An 18,254-nucleotide genomic window follows, 5' to 3' on the forward strand; every position below is an offset into this window, starting at 1 on the left:
TCAGACGTGAGCCACCATCATCACCCACTCCAACGACTACAGCACCACAGGACAGGCCTCCTCGCTCCCCACTTTGCCACCCTAGTGCATACGCTCAACATGGCGGGCCGATTCCAAATCTAACTCAGATGGCGTCACTTCCCTGCTCAAAACCCTAAACGGTCTGTTTACATGGATGACAAGGAGTTCATTAGATCACATTTGGCTGAACAGTGGAGGAAATGTGTTGAGGAAAAGTAAACTTGTTTACAACTACTAGCCTTCCAGAAGAACAGTTGCTCAGACATGAGGACATCAGAGTAACACGGACAGTTAAGGAACGAGGCACATGACTGAGCTGATTCCCTTGGTCGCTGCTGAGTCAACAGGTGTTACCCATATTGCCCGGCTGTTCACTCAAGGAGTCAATGTGACTGAAGAATTGGCCTCTAAGAATAGTCTGTGTGGAGCTGCTGGTGAGAATATTTTCAGAGAGACTGAGAAAACACCAATTTCATACAACCTGAAGAGGAATCTGCTAAGATGTGTTACAAGTGATGATGGCAAAAATCCATGTAGAACAAAAGGTTTACCTGGAAAATCTACAAAGAGTATGAAAATGTAAGTTGCTTAAAGCATTTAAACACGCTTATTTAAACTATCGTTCTTCAATGTATTATTCACCAGCAGGTGCTTTGTGGAAAGTATTTTCATCTACCACATGTCACTGAACCAGTAGTATCAATAGCAAACTTCATCACAATATCCTGACTTGTCCTACAGACAGCAGTTGGATGATTTGTGGGAGAGCTTTACTTACGTCAGAGCCAAGATGCAATCTTTCTGAACAAAAAGACCCTCCTTCAGTTATTACCACAGCTTTGGAAATCAGCTTTTGCTCACACTTGTTAACATTTCTCAATGAACTCAACCTAAATTTACAAGGCACAACAGTGCTTACACAAGGGACTTCCATAGTGAAGTCATTTCAGCGGCCACAAACATCTCAATCACAAGTAACGTCCCGTGGAATAACACACTTCCCATGCCATCAAAAGTTAAAAAGAGACAGGTGCCTGGCTGGCTGAGTCTGAAGTCAACACGACCCTCGATCTCGGGGTAGTGAGTTCAAGTTCCACATTGGGTATAGAGATTCCTTAAAAATAAAATCTTAAAAAAAAAAAAAAGTTAAAAAGGGAGGCAGGCAGGATTTCCAACCCCACACAAATTTGCAGCAGATAGATTTTCTGAATTCAAACTACAGTTCCAGCAGCATTTTTTAAGCCTTGATGCAAATACAATGAAAATTTACGTATTTCCAAACCCTCTTCATTCACTATGGAACTGAGGTCCTTCCATCTAACCGTCAGTTAGAAGAGATTAATCTGCAATGTAATGACACGCTAAAAGCCAAATATCAAAAAGAATCCAATGGAATTCTGTGTCTGCCAAACAACGAATATGCTAAATTAAAATGATATACTTCCAACCTGATATCAGTATCTGAGAGCACCTATCAGTATGAAGACATTTTTAAAGATGAAGTGTCTAAAACTTCCTTTGCAGATCAGCATTAAGACATGAACATTTGTAACTGATTCTGATGATAGGGAACACGAAGTTTGAACTCCAATTAAGAAAAGTATTATCCAACCCTCCCCCTAAAAAAGAATTCCATTCTTCTTAGTAGGCCTGTATTATAAAATACATACATATACATGCATACACACACACACACACACACACTCAATTATTATTTGGAATTCTGTCAGTAAAAATGTTGTAGAAATTTGTGTTCTCTTGTTACATAAGTCCTTACATAATATCCTTCATTTTGCCTATTAGTCTGCAAAACCTAAAATATCTACCATCTGCCCCTTTACAGAGAAGCCTGCCAATCCCTTTCAGCCAGCTTCCCATATCTTCTGCGCACAGGTACAGCTAAGGCATATTTCACACATCTTTAGCTTCTCGGCTGTTTTTTTCTTTTCAACGTAGGTCTGCCATTTTACTTTTATTCCTGATAAATTTTACCTCGTTGATTTTAGCACTCTGTTACAACCTGTCGAAATATTTTTAAGTCCTGATTCTAAAAATGAACAGTCTCCCAGCATTACCTCCTGATCTGTATTCAAATTCCTGATGAAAACATTACGACAGGCGTCAAGTATAACACACTTCTGGAGACATCTTCACCCATGTGCAGAAATTCTGGTATTTTAGTTGTGCGCTAAATGATACACATGTGGTTGTAACATATCTTCCGCCTAAAAGCAGTAATTTCTTGAACTCTCCGGTAATGACAGAAATAAATAATAATGCGCTTTCTTAGGCTTCATACGATAAAAGATTAACCTTGCCCGAAGAAAGATTCGGCCATTGCCCAGTTCCTGGGAAGTCACCTGTAAGCCCTCTGAACCTCCTGTCTGACTAGGCTGTCTTTGCTTAGCTGGGGGCCGTGGGTCACACCCAAGGTTAGTCTACGCTAACAATGTGATTTCCAGTGAGGCTTGGGACACACAACACCAGCTCGATCTCTGGAGGGACTGGAGGGTAAAACTCAACCACGCAGGGCAGTGCCTATGCGACCGACCACCAAGAAATACCCTGGACACCGAGCTCAGGTGAGCTTCCCCGGTTGGCAGCACGGGTGCCAAGAGAAATCGGCACGGCTGCCCTGGGAGAAGCACACCCAGAAGCTCACGCGTGCTCCTCCCTGGACTCGGCCCCGTGCACCTTTCCTTTGCTGACTGTTGCCTGAGTCCCTGCACCGTAATAAACCACCGTAATAAACCGTACAATGGCTTTTCTGGGTTCTGTCAGTCCTTCTAGTGAACCATGGAACCTGCAGGCAGTCTTAGGGCCTCCCAAACTCCAGATCTTGATGATTTACGGTGTATTTTCACCAACACTACAGCAGTGTTTCTCTGCATGTGGGGATGCTAGTTTAAAATGCAGGTGACCGGCTTACACATCAGGAGCGATAACTCAACACCTCCGGGGGACGACACCAGGCATCTGCATTTCTAACCCACTCTCCTCAGTGATTCTTAAGCACACTACTTTCAGGCAGTGACTGTTTTCTTTCTTTCTTTTTCTTAAATTTACTTATTTAAGTAATCTCTACACCCAACGGGGGGCTCGAACCGACGACTCTGAGATCAAGAGCCACATGCACTACGCACTGAGCCAGCCAGGCGCCCAAGACTCTTCTTTTGAACGAATCCCCGTCAGGGTAGATGCTCAAGAGTGCCTCGTGAAAACGTTTCAATAGATGAGTGAGAAGAATGGGCACTATTAGCCTTTACAACCCAGAACATACGAACGTGTAAGACTTGTTTTGTCATTGCTCCGATATCCAAGATCATGTGGATGCAAACCACACACCACTTGGACACAGTTTGGGCGACAGATTCAATGATCTCCACTTCTTATGCACCTGTCAATTACATCCATTTTTTTTTCAATCTCCTGACAATTAACAGGAAACATGAGTTTCATAAGCTGCCTTCACACCCTCCTCACCCACTGAAAACATCACCAGTGAGCTGAAAGTCAGGAGAGCTAAGAGTCTCTCGAGAGTCCCCTCCTTCACATCAAAGAGCCAGGTACCCTCTCTGGGTTATTTCTTCAACTCTCAAGTGAGAACTCTGGACTAGATGGTCCCTAAATTTAGATCCACTTCTAAAATCCTAGACTATATAAAACAGGGGACAGACAACCCATGGAAAAGTTTACAATTTCCAATGAAATGGTTGAAAGGACAGATTCAAAGGACGGATGAAAATCAAACATCAACTCTTCCCCCACCAAACACTCAATCGTGACCTGTCAAAAACTAATGCTTCTGTAGACAACTGGCACTTAAACTCAGTTACTCCTGCCACCTGTTCTATCATGTCAACACCTTAGGATACAACTCGTGTATTTTTTCCAGAGCAGAAAGCAAGCTTTTTTTTTTTTTTTTTTTTTTTTTTTTTTGCCATGACACAGCCAAGGAGATTCCAAATGTTCTGCCTATACTGGAATCACAATGATCCCCAGCATGAACTCTTAAGGGTGATACCTTAAAGAGCCTGAGGTTTTTCACTTTTAACTTCTACACCATCACCAAATTCCAGCATTTCTTACATCTCTGCCATTCAGGACACTTGGCCCTTAATGGAGGTCACAATTTTTCTTAATAGGAAAAAGGAAACTTTCCCAGACATACACCCATTTGCAAACTCTCCCCTCTAAGATTCATCTCCTATAGAGCAGCCGTATATCACCCAATACAGCAAATCCCTGTAGGGATTACCATAATCTGAAATCTGTAATTCTAAACTGCATATAATAATGTTGATCAGATGTGAACCAATCCAGTTTAGACCCCAGAACACCAGATTAACCCGCCTGGTGCTATTTCAAACATTAACCACCAGCTTCCCAGCTCCTCCTGCATTCCGTTGACGTTAAGAGCTAACCATAACAACGTGAGTTCAGTACTGTCTTACAACCATTAACTATTAACACACTTCTCAGTGGATGGAAAAACTACACTCGTTTTGGAGTTAACAGAGCCCACTAAAAGTGACACTGGTCCAGCTCTCATAGCCATGTGACTATTAAGATATGCCTAACAGTTTATAAACTTCAGCTTTACCTAACACACGGCAGCATGTCGAAACATCCATGGCAATCAAAGTGCCAAACACCCGGCTGGCCTTCTGTGGACCAAAACTGTGCCTTGTTTCATCTTTTGGAGGGGGGAGGGGAGGCCAGGGGAGAAGTCTTAATTGCCAGTTGGTACAGTTCGGCTCAGGAGACAGCTGCCTGTGCTTGTGTTTTATGCAGCAGTCTGGGATGTACGACATTTAAGGTAAGAGTCCTGGGATCTGGATGCTGAGCCTTCCCTTACAGCCTCACACCTGCACAGAGGCTGTCAGAGGCCTACAACCTAACAACAGGAGGGGTCCCCCCTTGGGGCGGGCTCGCTTTTGATACTCTGACAAAAGCCCGGGCGAACCCTCCCAGGGACAACAACTGGTGTGTGTGCACACACACTTCTGATTTCCGTCCCTGCGGTTCACGGACCTAGGAGAGAGCACTGTCTCTTCAAGCAACAGTCTGACCAGGCGGCACTTAAAAGCAAAAAGGTCTCTGCAGACTTTTTACCAAGCGAGAAATCCGAGAGCCATCCTGGAACTGCCCTGGACACCCCCTCTCTCGGCCCTACCTCCTCATTTCCCTGGTCAGAGCCTGGGAGACAGACTCAGAAACAGGCTTCAAATCAGCCCTCTCTACAGTTCCTCAGTCGTGCCCTTAATTAAGGCCTTCTTCACTTGTGTGTACAACGTAATTGTATAATTAAAAGAACACAGGCTGTTAAATCAGACCATCTGAACTTTGCCCATCACTTTACTAGCTGAGCGACACCAGGCAGCCACTTCCTTAATGACAAGGGTCTGGTCCCTCTGCCTTCTGAAGTGCACCCTGGCGACACCTCCCTGCCCGACCCTTGTCCTCGGTGCAACCATCCTCCTGCCATAGAAGTCGGCTCCCGTCAGAGTCAGGCGCGCACTGCTTTGATCCTGCAGACAGTATCAACCTCACCTCCTCCTCTACCCAACCCACCCTGTACTCCCTAACACCGGCGCCAGCATTCGGTTCCACAAACCCCAGCCTCCCACCTCCGCACCCTTCCACGGGGTGTGTCCTCCGGGAGGCCCCGCCTGCTTCCCATCGTCCGCGGTATTTCTGTGACTCCCGCAGACAGCCAGACCTGCGGAGGTCACAGCATTTGGCCCACAGCCAGATTTTGTGTGGTTTCTTGACTAAGAAAGATTTTTACCTTTTTAACGGGTCGTTCACACACACACGCGCGCACACACACACACACACACACACACACCTGTGACAGGCCCAATGTAGCCCACAAAGCCTGAAACATTTACCGTCTGGCCTTAAAGAGAGAAAGTGTGCCGGCCTCTGAGCTTGACCATGACTGGGGACCTGCCCTCCAGGTCCACAGAGCACTCCACTATGGCACTCCCACTGTGGGTATCCCGCTCCATGTGGACTGTATCGTTCCCCTTCTGCCCTGCTGTCTGTGCCCCCACGGGCACTACACCATGCACAAGACAGGCCCTTAACACTGCTGACTCTTGAACCACTGGGTCCACTTTTGCACAGATTTTTTTTTTTAATTTTTTTTTTAATGTTTATTCATTTTTGAGACAGAGAGACACAGCATGAATGGGGGAAGGTCAGAGAGAGAGGGAGACACAGAATCTGAAACAGGCTCCAGGCTCTGAGCCGTCAGCCCAGAGCCCGACACGGGGCTCGAACTCACAGACCGCGAGATCATGACCTGAGCTGAAGTCGGATGCCCAACCGACTGAGCCACCCAGGCGCCCCTGCACAGATTGTTTTCAATAAATACTGCCCAGTAAATGTATTTTCTTCTAATTTTCTTCACATCCTCTTTTCTCTAGCTTCCTTTATTATGAGAATATAGCATATCACACACACAAAACATTCATTAAACATTAAAAAAAATGTTTTTTTTAAGAAAGGGTGCCTGGGTGTCTCAGTCAGTTAAGTGTCCGACTTCGGCTCAGGTCATGATCCTGTGGTTTATGGGTTCGAGCCCCGCGTGTAGGGCTCTGTACTGACAGCTCGGAGCCTGGAGCCTGCTTCGGATTCTGTGTCTCCCTCTCTCTCTGCCCCTACCCTGCTTGCACTGTCCCTCTCTCTCTCAAAAATAAGTAAACATTTAAGAAATTAACAAAATACACGTTAACTGCGAATTTTCATTATACAGGTGTCAGTGCCCTAAACCCCTGCACTGTACAAGGGTCAGCTGGGCCAGCATGTCACATCTGTACAGCATTTTACACAGTAACTGCACACAGAGCCTCAAAGGCTGAGATTACAGATACTAGACTTTATAGATAAGGACAGTGTCAGAAGTCACATGACTAAAGGCAAAGCCCCAATGTGTGAACCCAGACCTTCTGTTTCCTAAATAAGATGCTCTTTCCATCAAGGAGACCTGCCTCCTTACACAAACTACAACACCTAGAATCTTCACTCACTAATACCGGAGACCTGAGGGGAGGGATATTTTGTAATTTCTGACCCATTACTTAATTTTGATAATTTTCAAGTTAATGCTACTTTTTATAAACAAAACTGAATCAGATGCCCACAGTAACCACAAGGCAGATATGTGTAAGTATCAGTACTTCATGGTTTCCTACTCAACGCACCACATCTTCCCGTTATCCCACCTCCACCACCCCAAGAACCCAAACTGCACCTACGGAAAGGCTCCATGACAAGCCTTTGAAAGGGGCTCGACCATCTGTCCAGCTCTTGTAGCTGCAGACAGACTCCAGAAAAAGTCAACCTTGCAGCAGCAAGGATACCTGTACTGGAGGTTCTCCAGGGCAGACCCACGTACCATTGCAAATCCCTGATGAGGTTCTCAAGAGCCCGGCCAGCACCGTCAAAGAGAATGTCCCATGATGATGAAAATGTTCCAACTCAGCAGTGTCCAGTGGGGTAGCCACTAGCCACATGTGGGTGCCGAGCACTCGAACTGGGGCTAGTGTGACTGTGAAACAGAACTTTTACTTGATTTTAATTTAAATAGCCACATGTGGCTAGCAACTACAGCAGGCGACACAGATCCAAGGCTAGACTCCAAACACTGCAGGAAAATGATAAAGAATTTTCCTTGGCTCCTCAATTACAGGCCAGGTTATTGGCTCCAACCCTTCCCCTGAAAAAGACTATCAAAAACATGGAGAGAATACTTTAAAAATCTTAAAAGCAACCGGAAACTGACAACAAGGAAATACCGGGCCAAAATTAAACTGAACTCAGGAACCCAAAGAGATAAACGAGCACAGAAACCACCTTTGCCCTGAAGTCACCTGCCAATTCTGAACGTTTTCAACTTTCATTTTTACAACAGGGAAATAGGAATCAAAGGCCAGATCCCCCAACATGTCTACCAAAACCCCTACCTCCATGAGCATGACCCTAAAGGCTAACAGCTCAAGGTAAGAGAAACCAGCAGTGAATCATCTCTCCAGTAAAATTCCAGCATCAGGTGGTCCAGGTCTGCACTTGGTTTAAGGTGATCCCAAACTGGTTGAAGCAAAAAAGAAAATAATATACTCTCTAGAGGGGCTACATCTTTATTCTATGCCTCAAAAGAGTCCTACAAATAATGAGGATTAAATGAAGAATCCTACAAATAATATCCCACACCATCAATAAAAAGGATCTCAAAATGAATCACAGACTTAAATGTAAAGCCCGAAACTCTTCTAGAGGGGAGGGGGGAGGGGAGGACACAGGAGGAAACTTTTGTGACCCAGGATTAGGTAACGATTTCATAACTACGACACTAGAAAAGCACAGTCCATAAAGCAACAAGTTGATACACGAGACGTCATCAAAATTCATACCTTCTGTCCTTCAGGACCCTGTTAAGAGAGTGTAAAAACAAGCTGCAACATGAGAGACAGGCACAGCATGATCTAATAAAGACTTATGTCCAGAGTATATAAAGAACCCACCAATAAGAAAAAAATCAATAGGCAAAAGATTTGAATACCAAAGAAGGTATATGAGTGGCAAAAAACCTACGAAAAGATACTCAACATCATTAGGCATTTGGGAAACAAGGGAAACCACAAAAAAAGCCCATGACACACCTATCGGAATGGCCAAAGCCAGAAGACTAGCCACACCGAGTGTTGCCCCAACAATCCAGAGCAACTGGAACTCTCCCACAAGGCTGGGAGGAATGGAAAATGGCCCATCCATCCAGAACAGAGTGTGACACCTTCTTAAAAAGTCAAGCATACACCTACCATATGGTCCAGCCATGACAGTCCTAGAGCCAGCCATTCCAGGAGAAATGAAAGCCTATGTCCACATGAAGACTTGGACAAAATTATTCATAGGCTTTACTTGTAACAACTCAAAACTAGAAACAACTCTCTACACATTGACCATATTCAATACCATCCCAAGCAACATCAGGGAGAAATTTTTTTGGAAGTTAAGAAGTGATTCCAAAACAGATACAGATCTACAAAGGGTCAAGGATGGCCAAGGTAAGCCTAAAGAGGAACCCAGGTGGGAAGAGCTCCACGATAAGACTTGTTACAGACCTGCAGAGATTCAGACAGCTTAAAGTGGGCTGTACCAATGGAATCAAAGAGTCCAGAAACTGAGGCACATACACATGGACCTTTCATTTACAACAGTGGTGGCACTGAAGTGCATTGGGGAGAAGATGATCTTTTTTTTTTCTTTAATGTTTACTTATTTATTTTCAGTGCAAGAGAGAGGGGCAGAAAGAGAGGGAGAGAGAGGATCCCAAACAGGTTCCGTGCTGTCATTGTGGAGCCCAGCATGGGGCTCAAACGCACAAACCACAAGATCATAATTGGAGCCGAATCAAGAGTTGGATGCTTAACCGACTAAGTCACCCACGTGCCCCTAAAGACCATCTTTTTGGTAAATGGAGTTAGGACAACTAAATGTCCCCAGACTGATGAAGTTGCGTCCCTTCTTCACACTATACACCAAAACCAGTTCCACGAGATGATAAAGTTAAAGGGTAAAAGCGAAAGTACAAAAAGGCATTTAGAAAGTAAAGGAGAATTAGTTCGTGACCTCAGGGTAGGGAAACAAAAAGCATCAACTACAAAGGAAAAGACTGATAAATGGCACTAAATTTAAGAACTTCTATTCATCAAAAACAAAACAAAACAAAACCACAGAATTAGTGAAACTGCGTATGACTAAGTGGGAAGAGACAGTGGCAAAATACGCACCCAACAAAGAATGTGTCGTGAACGTATAAAGTCTACAAATCAATTTAAAACTAACCTAATAGAAAAAATGGGCATTTTGCAAAACCGTGAATCCGAATGGCCAGTAAACACATAAAAAGATATGCAACCTCACTGCAACCAGGAAAAGGTTATTTAAAACCACAAGGCAGCAACACACCAGAAACCACCAGAAGGGGCAGGGAGGGGAGACGGCAGGGAGACCAGAGACCGGGGCTGAAGGAGTAATCAGAGAGAAGACGGACAATGGATGGAGCCTCCGTTCCGTATACCGAGAAGCCGCTGTGGGCCAGGTGTGCAGAAGTACCTTTAAGGGGGTCAGGGTCTACAACTGACCGTGAACTAGAACTTCAACTTCACTTGACCAATTTAAGGAGAAAGCAATTGTTCCAGACTGTGTCTTCCCACCAGCTCATTTATTTTTTTCTCTGTCACAAAGCTGTACCACCAAAGTTTGATGGGGGCCAGAGGAGGTATGTGGAAACATCCTTTGTACTTCGTTTTGAGATTACAGTACACTTAACTCTACCTGTCTATCCCTAATTTGTCTTGTCCACCTTTGTGACAACTTTCACATACTTGAAGACCATGAGGTCCCCCCAGCAGGAGGACAGACTCTTCTTCAATCATTAAACAAACTACTGAGGGCCAACCTACTACAGCAGTCCGAGCAAGCTGTGAAAGACCCACAGACACGCACAGGATAATACCGAGTCCTTGTCCCTGAGCTTAACCATATTCTATTTGCCAACAGGTGCGTCTGACTCTGCATAGGACACGACCAACAGGAGGCACATCACCACTCCCATGTTTGTATACTAACTTTTATCTAGCCCTTTTCTTAGGAAATAGAGGCAAAAGGAAAACAAAATGTATTAAGTTTGGATAGGACTTTGATGCTAGGCACAGAGTCCATTTGCACAAAGCTGCTTAGGAGTCGCCCCAGGACTTGGAGACCCTTCTGACGCCAGTGTAAGTGAGCCAATTTCTCAGCACCAAAACAAAATGTCCAGGGGAACGTGCACCCTACGCACCCACATGTACACACTCTCCTGCTATTTGCCAAAAGCTACAAGCCCAGGGGCCATCTAAACTGCTATCCTAACGCAAAATTATTCATTTAAAATCCAAACCAAGATTCAGAAGACTTAAATGATCTCAGCATAAAACATTCAAAATCCCTGAACAGGGGCACCTGGGTGGCTCAGTCAGTTGAGCGTCCGACTTCATGATCTCGCGGTTCGTGAGTTCGAGCCCCGCGTTGGGCTCTGGGCTGACAGCTCGGAGCCCGGAGCCTGTTTCGGATTCTGCGTCTCCCTCTTTCTCTGCCCCTCCCCCGTTCATGCTCTGTCTCTCTCTGTCAAAAATAAATAAACATTAAAAAAAATTTAAAAAAAAATCCCTGAACAAAATCAGTCGTGAGGTCTTCCCAAGACCCTGAAAATCCTGAGAAACATATCTCAGAGTCCCGAGGTGCAGGCAATCTCCCAGGCCAGCCTAAGTGGGCAGGGGATACACCCACCCCTGCCGTTAACCACAGATTCTGCCTGCTGTGAGCTGCATCTCTTTTAAAACACTCTCAAGTAGAGGTTCACTGACATCAGCAGGAAACAAAAGCTCCTGGACCCAGTGTTACAGCAGTCGGCTGGCCCCACCCCCAGTGTGATTCAGGAGGTCAGAGGTGGGGCAGGAGCGTGCGCATTTCTATCCAGGTCCCAGGGACAGCGAGGCGAGGCGGCCACACCTGGAGAGCCTCTGCCAACAACCTAGAGTTTGCTGGAGACCATGCGCACGCGCGCTTCCCCACGCAACACAGCAAGACTAGGAGGAACCCGCTGAGGAAGAACAAGCTACTCTTTTTACCCAAATATTGACTTTCCTTACCTGAGTGGAGGCAGGTGACCCGTCACTCAAAATGTTTTCTCTGAATAACAGCATAAAAGACTCGTCAGGTCAAGGGAGAGCTGGAGTGCAGAACTCGCGTTACAGCGTTAGGAAGATGAAACCCCTCTTTTAAAATGGTTTCAGGGCATCATGTAAACCCTTGTGAAGTATCTGATGGATCCAACCGATTAGCAAAAGATACATCAGAGCTTCTAGAGACCGAGAATCAAGGATCTTTTCTAAACCCCATTCATTTCGTGTCACCTTGAGCAATTTTCTGTCTTCAGAACATAGAATGAGTCCCAAGGAACCCATGATCAATTCCGACAAAATCATTTTTTCTAGGGAAAAAAATACACTTGAAAATTGTAAAAGGACAGAGAACTGTCTTTCTCCTGGCTCAAGTTTAATAATATCTATAATCTAAAATAAGGCAGACAAAAGCAGAAACACGGATAATCCACGATGTCCCCTCGTATCAAGTCCTACTTGGTTCTTAGGTAAGGTTCTTTACCAAGGCAAACAACACAGTGGACAGCTGACACAGTACGAGTTCTCCAATCACTAGTACACCTGGGTTCTCACCTTCAACAAGTATTATTGTGCCGGACGTTGGGCATGCCATAGTGCAGGAAACAAAGTTTCTGCCCTCTTGGGGCTTAAATTCTGTAAGACACACAAGGCACTACAAATACGGAAGGTACAAAACCACACCAGTCTGCCTTCAGTCCCTCAAAGACAAACTCATGGTGCTTTGGTCACAAGTAGACCCAACAAGCACCTACTGCTCACAGAATCGAAAGCACCAAATGGCAGAACTTTTTTTTTTTTAATTTTTTTTTCAACATTTATTTATTTTTGGGACAGAGAGAGACAGAGCATGAACGGGGGAGGGGCAGAGAGAGAGGGAGACACAGAATCGGAAACAGGCTCCAGGCTCTGAGCCATCAGCCCAGAGCCTGACGCGGGGCTCGAACTCACAGACCGCGAGATTGTGACCTGGCTGAAGTCGGACGCTTAACCGACTGCGCCACCCAGGCGCCCCCAGAACTTTTAAGATAGAGTATGGAGGCAGAAGGGAGATCCTAGGCACAGAAAGCCCAAAGATACAACTTTCCAGATTCTTCTGAGCTTGGTTTTAGTCCACTGGCCCCAAATAAAGGAGTACAGAGTAAGTCAACTCTTAAAAGCAGGATGGAAAATTCTAAATCGGTGAGAATGAGCACATTCATTGCAGAAACATTTCTAGAGCACCAGTGTGTTAGAGATTATAAATGCTAGGATTTACTCCAAGGGGATTAAACCTGTACGAGAAACGTGCCATTTACTTTTCCCTTACGTTACTCCTTGCTTCCCACAAAACCATATTCATAAACAACCCCTCCAGAAAAAGTCACTGACACCCCCCGAAAAAGTGACTGATGAAAAAGCTGTATAAATGTGGAAATTACCAAAGCATATCCTTTAACAAATAAGAAGCATCAATCACTGCACCATACATTACACATTTTCATTTAACAAACTCTAAATTAATTTAACATAATTAAACAATGTTGGTATGTTCATTAAAACGTTTACCTACACTACGTTGGCCAGATCATAACTTCACGATATGAAAGGGTCAGATTGAAACAGGAAATGTAACTACTTAAACTTTCCTGTGCCCTTGCACACTGTTCGCTCCCACTTCAGAAGGCTGGATTGGGATCTGTAAGACCAGTGCTCCTCTAGTCAGAGGCTGCACAGAAAGTCCAGCAGGCCTCACCAGCCAGGATCTGCCACCTGTGGGCCAAGAGACCCACGGCAGGCTACTCTGCCTCCAGACTTACAGAGTTTCGTCTGTAAAGTGAGCATATGGCTCTTGTGAGGAATAAAGGAGATACAGCACAAAAGCAATCGGCTCAGGTCCCATCTCCCAGAGTTAATTCATCTGCAAAAGGGTAGTGACCCCTACAACACCACACTGTACCCACACGGGTGCCCAGCAACATTACATGTCCTCTCCTGTCAGGGGCTAATATTGAAATGGATGACTTTTGTCACTTTTCTTGTTCTGAAAAATGAGTTAACAGTAAGTGGCAATGTATATCAGTAAGATCTAGGCAGGATTATTTTAAATACAAAGCTTGTAAGTGAACGCCTCCATGTCCTGAAAACAGGTAAGCTTTGTGACGATAGTACTCGTTTTCTCCTCAAAGGCCTTCAATTGCTTAAAAGTGGGAACAGTGCCAACCAGGTGAAAATATTTATTTCATACTTTCATCTAAAAACCATTTCATTAGTGCTTACACAAATCAGACTATAATTAACAACATGTGCTAAAGAGTCCATCTAAACTGAAAGTTGAATTACATAGGCTTATCTGAATTTTATTTCCATCACAGAGCCTAGCAAAAAAAAAAAAAAAAAAGGAAAAACAATACAATTGTTATAGATAGGAACAGAGAGGCTTCTTCTCTACTTTATAATCAGAAACACTTTTATGCGGTTCTGAATGGTAAGATTTGGCACAATTCCTAGAAATTAATGCCAGAAAGTGACAGACAGGAATTGCATTTCTCCTGCACCAGGCTGTCTTTTGGGAGTCATGACATGGAAGAAAAAGGGAAAAAAAAAAAAAAAAAAACTTTGCCAAAATGTCAGTACAGAGAAAAAGACCTCAAGGGTTCAAAGAATCCATTACTACACATGCTTTACAGAAGGGAAGTAAAAAACAACTTCTTAATGTAGGTGGTTGAGGCAGTGACACACAGGTACAGCCAAAGATGACCTGGAACTGTCCTCATCCTGTCCCACCGAGGACCCTTCTAAGGACAGAGAAGCAGCTTCATATTTGAGTGCTTACTGCATTCACAAACTTCCTGGAGTTATTACTATCGACTCAAATAAGGTCATTTACTTTGCCCAACTTTTTAAAATTTGCATTTTAAATAATTTATATAGGCATCAGTAAAAATTCTCAAAGACCCACAGAGCAATTTTTTGCTATTTAAGGGATTTTAATAAGGGAAGATACAGTAATGAAAATAAGTTCTTAAGCTAGAGCTTTAAGGCAAAGTAAATTACTACAGAAACTGAACTTTACTGATTTACAAGCAAAAAAATCCCTCATTCACAAATGATAAAAATAATAGAACTTTTAATTATATTGAGATTTAAAATAAGATTTTAGCTAAAACTCTGTCTAAACTGAAAATGTTTAATTTTAGAGGTTCAAGATTTATATATTGAATTAAGACTTTGAATCTCATCTTTTGTTGTGCTACTTTTAAGACAATTTTTAATTATTCATTCTTGAGAGAGACAGAGTGTGAGCAGGGGAGGGGCAGAGAGAGACAGAGACACAGAATGCGAAGCAGGCTCCAGGCTCCGAGCTGTCGGCACAGAGCCCGACGCGGGGCTTGAACTCACAAACTGCGAGATCATGACCTGAGCCGAAGTTGGACGCTGAACCGACTGAGCCACCCAGGCACCCCAAATCCGCATTTTTTAAAGGAGCTATTTTTAACAATACAATTTTGTTATTTAGACAACTTCTCCAACTTCCTGGCAAGAAAAGTTATCTGACTTGCTAAAGAACCCAATTTGAAGAACTAGGACATTAAGTTCTGCAATTTCCAACAACGAGCATGGAGTGTTAGAGAAACTACTTTAGTTAGAAAGTACTCACTGCGGTTCCCAACTTCCAGCTTCCCCAGACACCGCTTTGCCGCTTCCCTCACGGAACCTCACTCCTAACTGGACACGATTCACCTTCAGTGCACGGCCCGCCTGAAAAGAGGCTGAAGTCATGCGTCCTCTAGGCCTCTGCTCCAGTATTCTTTGCCCCGAACCTTAAATACTAGGTTTTGGATTCAATGTCTTTATTTATCCAAGGACTTGCTTTTTTTTTTTAATTTTTTTTTTTTTTTACATTTATTTATTGTTGAGAGACGGAGAGAAACAGAGCGTGAGCAGGGGAGGGGCAAAGAGAGGGAGACACAATCAGAAACAGCCTCTGGGCTCTGAGCTGTCAGCACAAAGCCCAACAAAGGGCTCGAACACACGAACTGAACCGTGAGATCGTGACCTGAGCTGAAGTCAGACTCTTAACTGACTGAGCCACCGCCACCCAGGCGCCCCAACCAAGGACTTGCTTTTTGATGCATCACCTCTGAATAATGTGTAGGTCTCTCTATTCAGTGCATATCCTAACATCTTCCACTGATTGGAATGTTTTAAAGACAGCCATGTATTTTAAACAATCTTTTCCCGGTTTTCAATATTGAACTGGATTATTTCATAACCACCTAAATTACTTGATCTTGCTGCTTCTTCAACATTTAATACCACAAAAGTATTCAAAAGACTACTGGTAGCTCGGGTGGTATTCCCCCTCCAAGGACAGACACAAATATAAAACAATATACGTCTAAAGACGCTGAGACACAAACTTCCTTTAAAAGTTTCATGTGTCTAAATATTGCGAGGTGTCAAAAGTTATCTAGAAAGTGCAGCTGCCTGAAAATCTTGCCTAGACTGTACCTCAACAAAAGTAAGTTGAATGCTAATTCACCATGTATCTTCCAATCACTTCATCCGTGCTTTTCAGATTTTCAGAGATCAAACAACCGACCAGCGTTCTCATTTGCAGGACAAGACTATTTTCTTTACCCATTATACAAATAAAATATTAGGGGTGAGACTCTGGTATTTCATTTCAAATAGCGACGGCCTATTTTTCCAACCACGAAAATGTTTACATTCTACCTAAGAATCCCAACCACAGTCGTCTTAAGCACAGATCTCCAAACTCTTACACCGCCTTCAGCTTGAACGTATTTCAACCAATTCCCATAATTACTACAATATTACTATTATCTTAGTCTCACTGCCAAAAACCCAGCTGCAGGCTAACTATGCAAGAATGAGACACTGTTGAAATGACTCAAGAAAAATTTCTTTTTACTCTTAGTGCGTTAAGCTAAATCCTGCAATTAATAAAACCAAGGAACCACACACACACACACACACACACACACACACACACACACACACACACAGCCTCCTCCTGAGAAAGAAAAGGAAGCCAGGGAGAAACAGCGAGTCGTTCTTCCACCTACCCCGGCAGCAGAGCTGGGGGCTGGGGTGGGCAGAGGAGGAAACTTGGAGGCACAATGAACCAAGAGGTCCAGGGCTATCGCCCAGAAAACCACAGGGCCTCGGCAAGTTGAGCGCCAGCAGCGGGGAAGGAGCCGACCGCGATCCGGGTTCGAGGCCCGCCCTTCCCTGCCCGAGGGCCAGGGAGTCTGCATTCCGGGTCCGGGTGATGCCCCCAGGGTCCCCAAGGATTTTTTTCTTCCTCCTCCTTCCTCTCTCCCCCCTTTTGTTTTTGAGGCAATCGGCCCGCTCCCAAGGAGCCCGGCGGCTGGCCTCCCCAAGCCGCCCACCACCACCCCTCCACCCCGGCCTCCAGACCCTCCGCCTCTCCGAGGCCCCCGAATGCACCTCCCTTCCCACCTTCCACGAGCCCCCCGGCCTTCTCAGTTCCCCCAAACGCCCCCCGTCTACCCGAGCCCCCCGGCCTGCCCGAGCCCGTCGGCCTCCCCACGTTTCCTGGCCTCCCCACATCTCCGTCCTCCACCCATCGCCGTCCTCCCAGAACCCGCCCCCTCGTCCTCCCCGGTCCCTGGCCTCTCCGAGCCCCCCGGAACCCCCCGTCCGCCCCACATCTCGAGCCTCCCCACAGCGTCGTCCTCCCGGGGCCCCTCCCTCGTCCTCCCCACATCCCCGGCCTCCGAGCCGCGGGCGGGAGGGGCCCGTCTCGGCCGCATCCGCCGCCCGGACCGGCTGCTCGCCCCTCGCGGCCCTCCGCCCGCGGGCCGCGGCCCTGCCAAGCCCCAGCTCCGGGAGTCGGCCCGCCCGCGCCCCGGCCCCCGCCCCGGCCCGGCCCCGCACTCACTCGGGCGGCGCTGGGCGCCGGGAGGCGAGGGCAGACGACTGCCAGGCGGCGCCGCGAACGCCGGGACCGCGCTCCCTCCCACGCCTCACGCCGCGGGCGCACAGCGGTCCCGGCCCGGCAGCGGCGGCGGCGGCGGCGGCGGCGGCGGCGGGCTTGCGCCCTCGGGGCCGTGCTGCGTCGGCGCGGGCCGCGCGTGCGCGGCGACCGGCTGAGGCGCGCGACCCCGCCACTGCGCGCGCCCGGCCGCGTCCCCGCGCCGAGCTTCCGCCTCCCGGGAGGACCGGGCATGCGTCCCGCGGCCCGCGCATGCCCAGCACGCGACGAGGCTCCGTTCCCGAGATCGCGCCGGAGAGCCGCGCCGGGCCTTCGGGACGGCCGGGGGCTGCGCGCGGGCGTGGCCGCGGGGGTTGGGGGAGACTCGGCCGGGGGCGGGAGGCCGGCAGAGCCGGGGTCCCCCCCCCCCCCATAGCACTCTGGACGGGCGGGGAGAGGCCCGACTTCGGGGAAGCCCTCTGCCCCCTGCCCGCCCGCGAGGCCCGGACGCGGCCCCTCCGCAGGGCCTTCGTCGCCGGCCGCCCTGCAGCCCGACC

General features: G+C 46.5%; 1 protein-coding gene across 8 annotated transcripts in view; it reads right to left on the reverse strand.

Moving 5' to 3' along the window:
- Nucleotides 1-17,838, reverse strand: part of PTK2 (protein tyrosine kinase 2) — a 256,865-nt gene extending 239,027 nt beyond the window's left edge. For 5 of the 8 annotated variants that reach the window (XM_043601859.1, XM_043601851.1, XM_043601860.1 and 2 more), the window contains exon 1: nucleotides 17,665-17,833. The gene's annotated coding sequence lies outside the window, so the exon portion shown is untranslated. Of the gene's footprint in view, nucleotides 1-17,664 lie in introns of all 8 variants that reach the window. The other 3 variants (XM_043601871.1, XM_043601865.1, XM_043601872.1) reach the window with 3 other exon arrangements.
- Between the last annotated feature and the right edge of the window lie 416 nt (nucleotides 17,839-18,254).

Source organism: Prionailurus bengalensis, chromosome F2 (assembly GCF_016509475.1).
Source record: "Prionailurus bengalensis isolate Pbe53 chromosome F2, Fcat_Pben_1.1_paternal_pri, whole genome shotgun sequence".
NCBI lineage: Eukaryota > Metazoa > Chordata > Mammalia > Carnivora > Felidae > Prionailurus > Prionailurus bengalensis.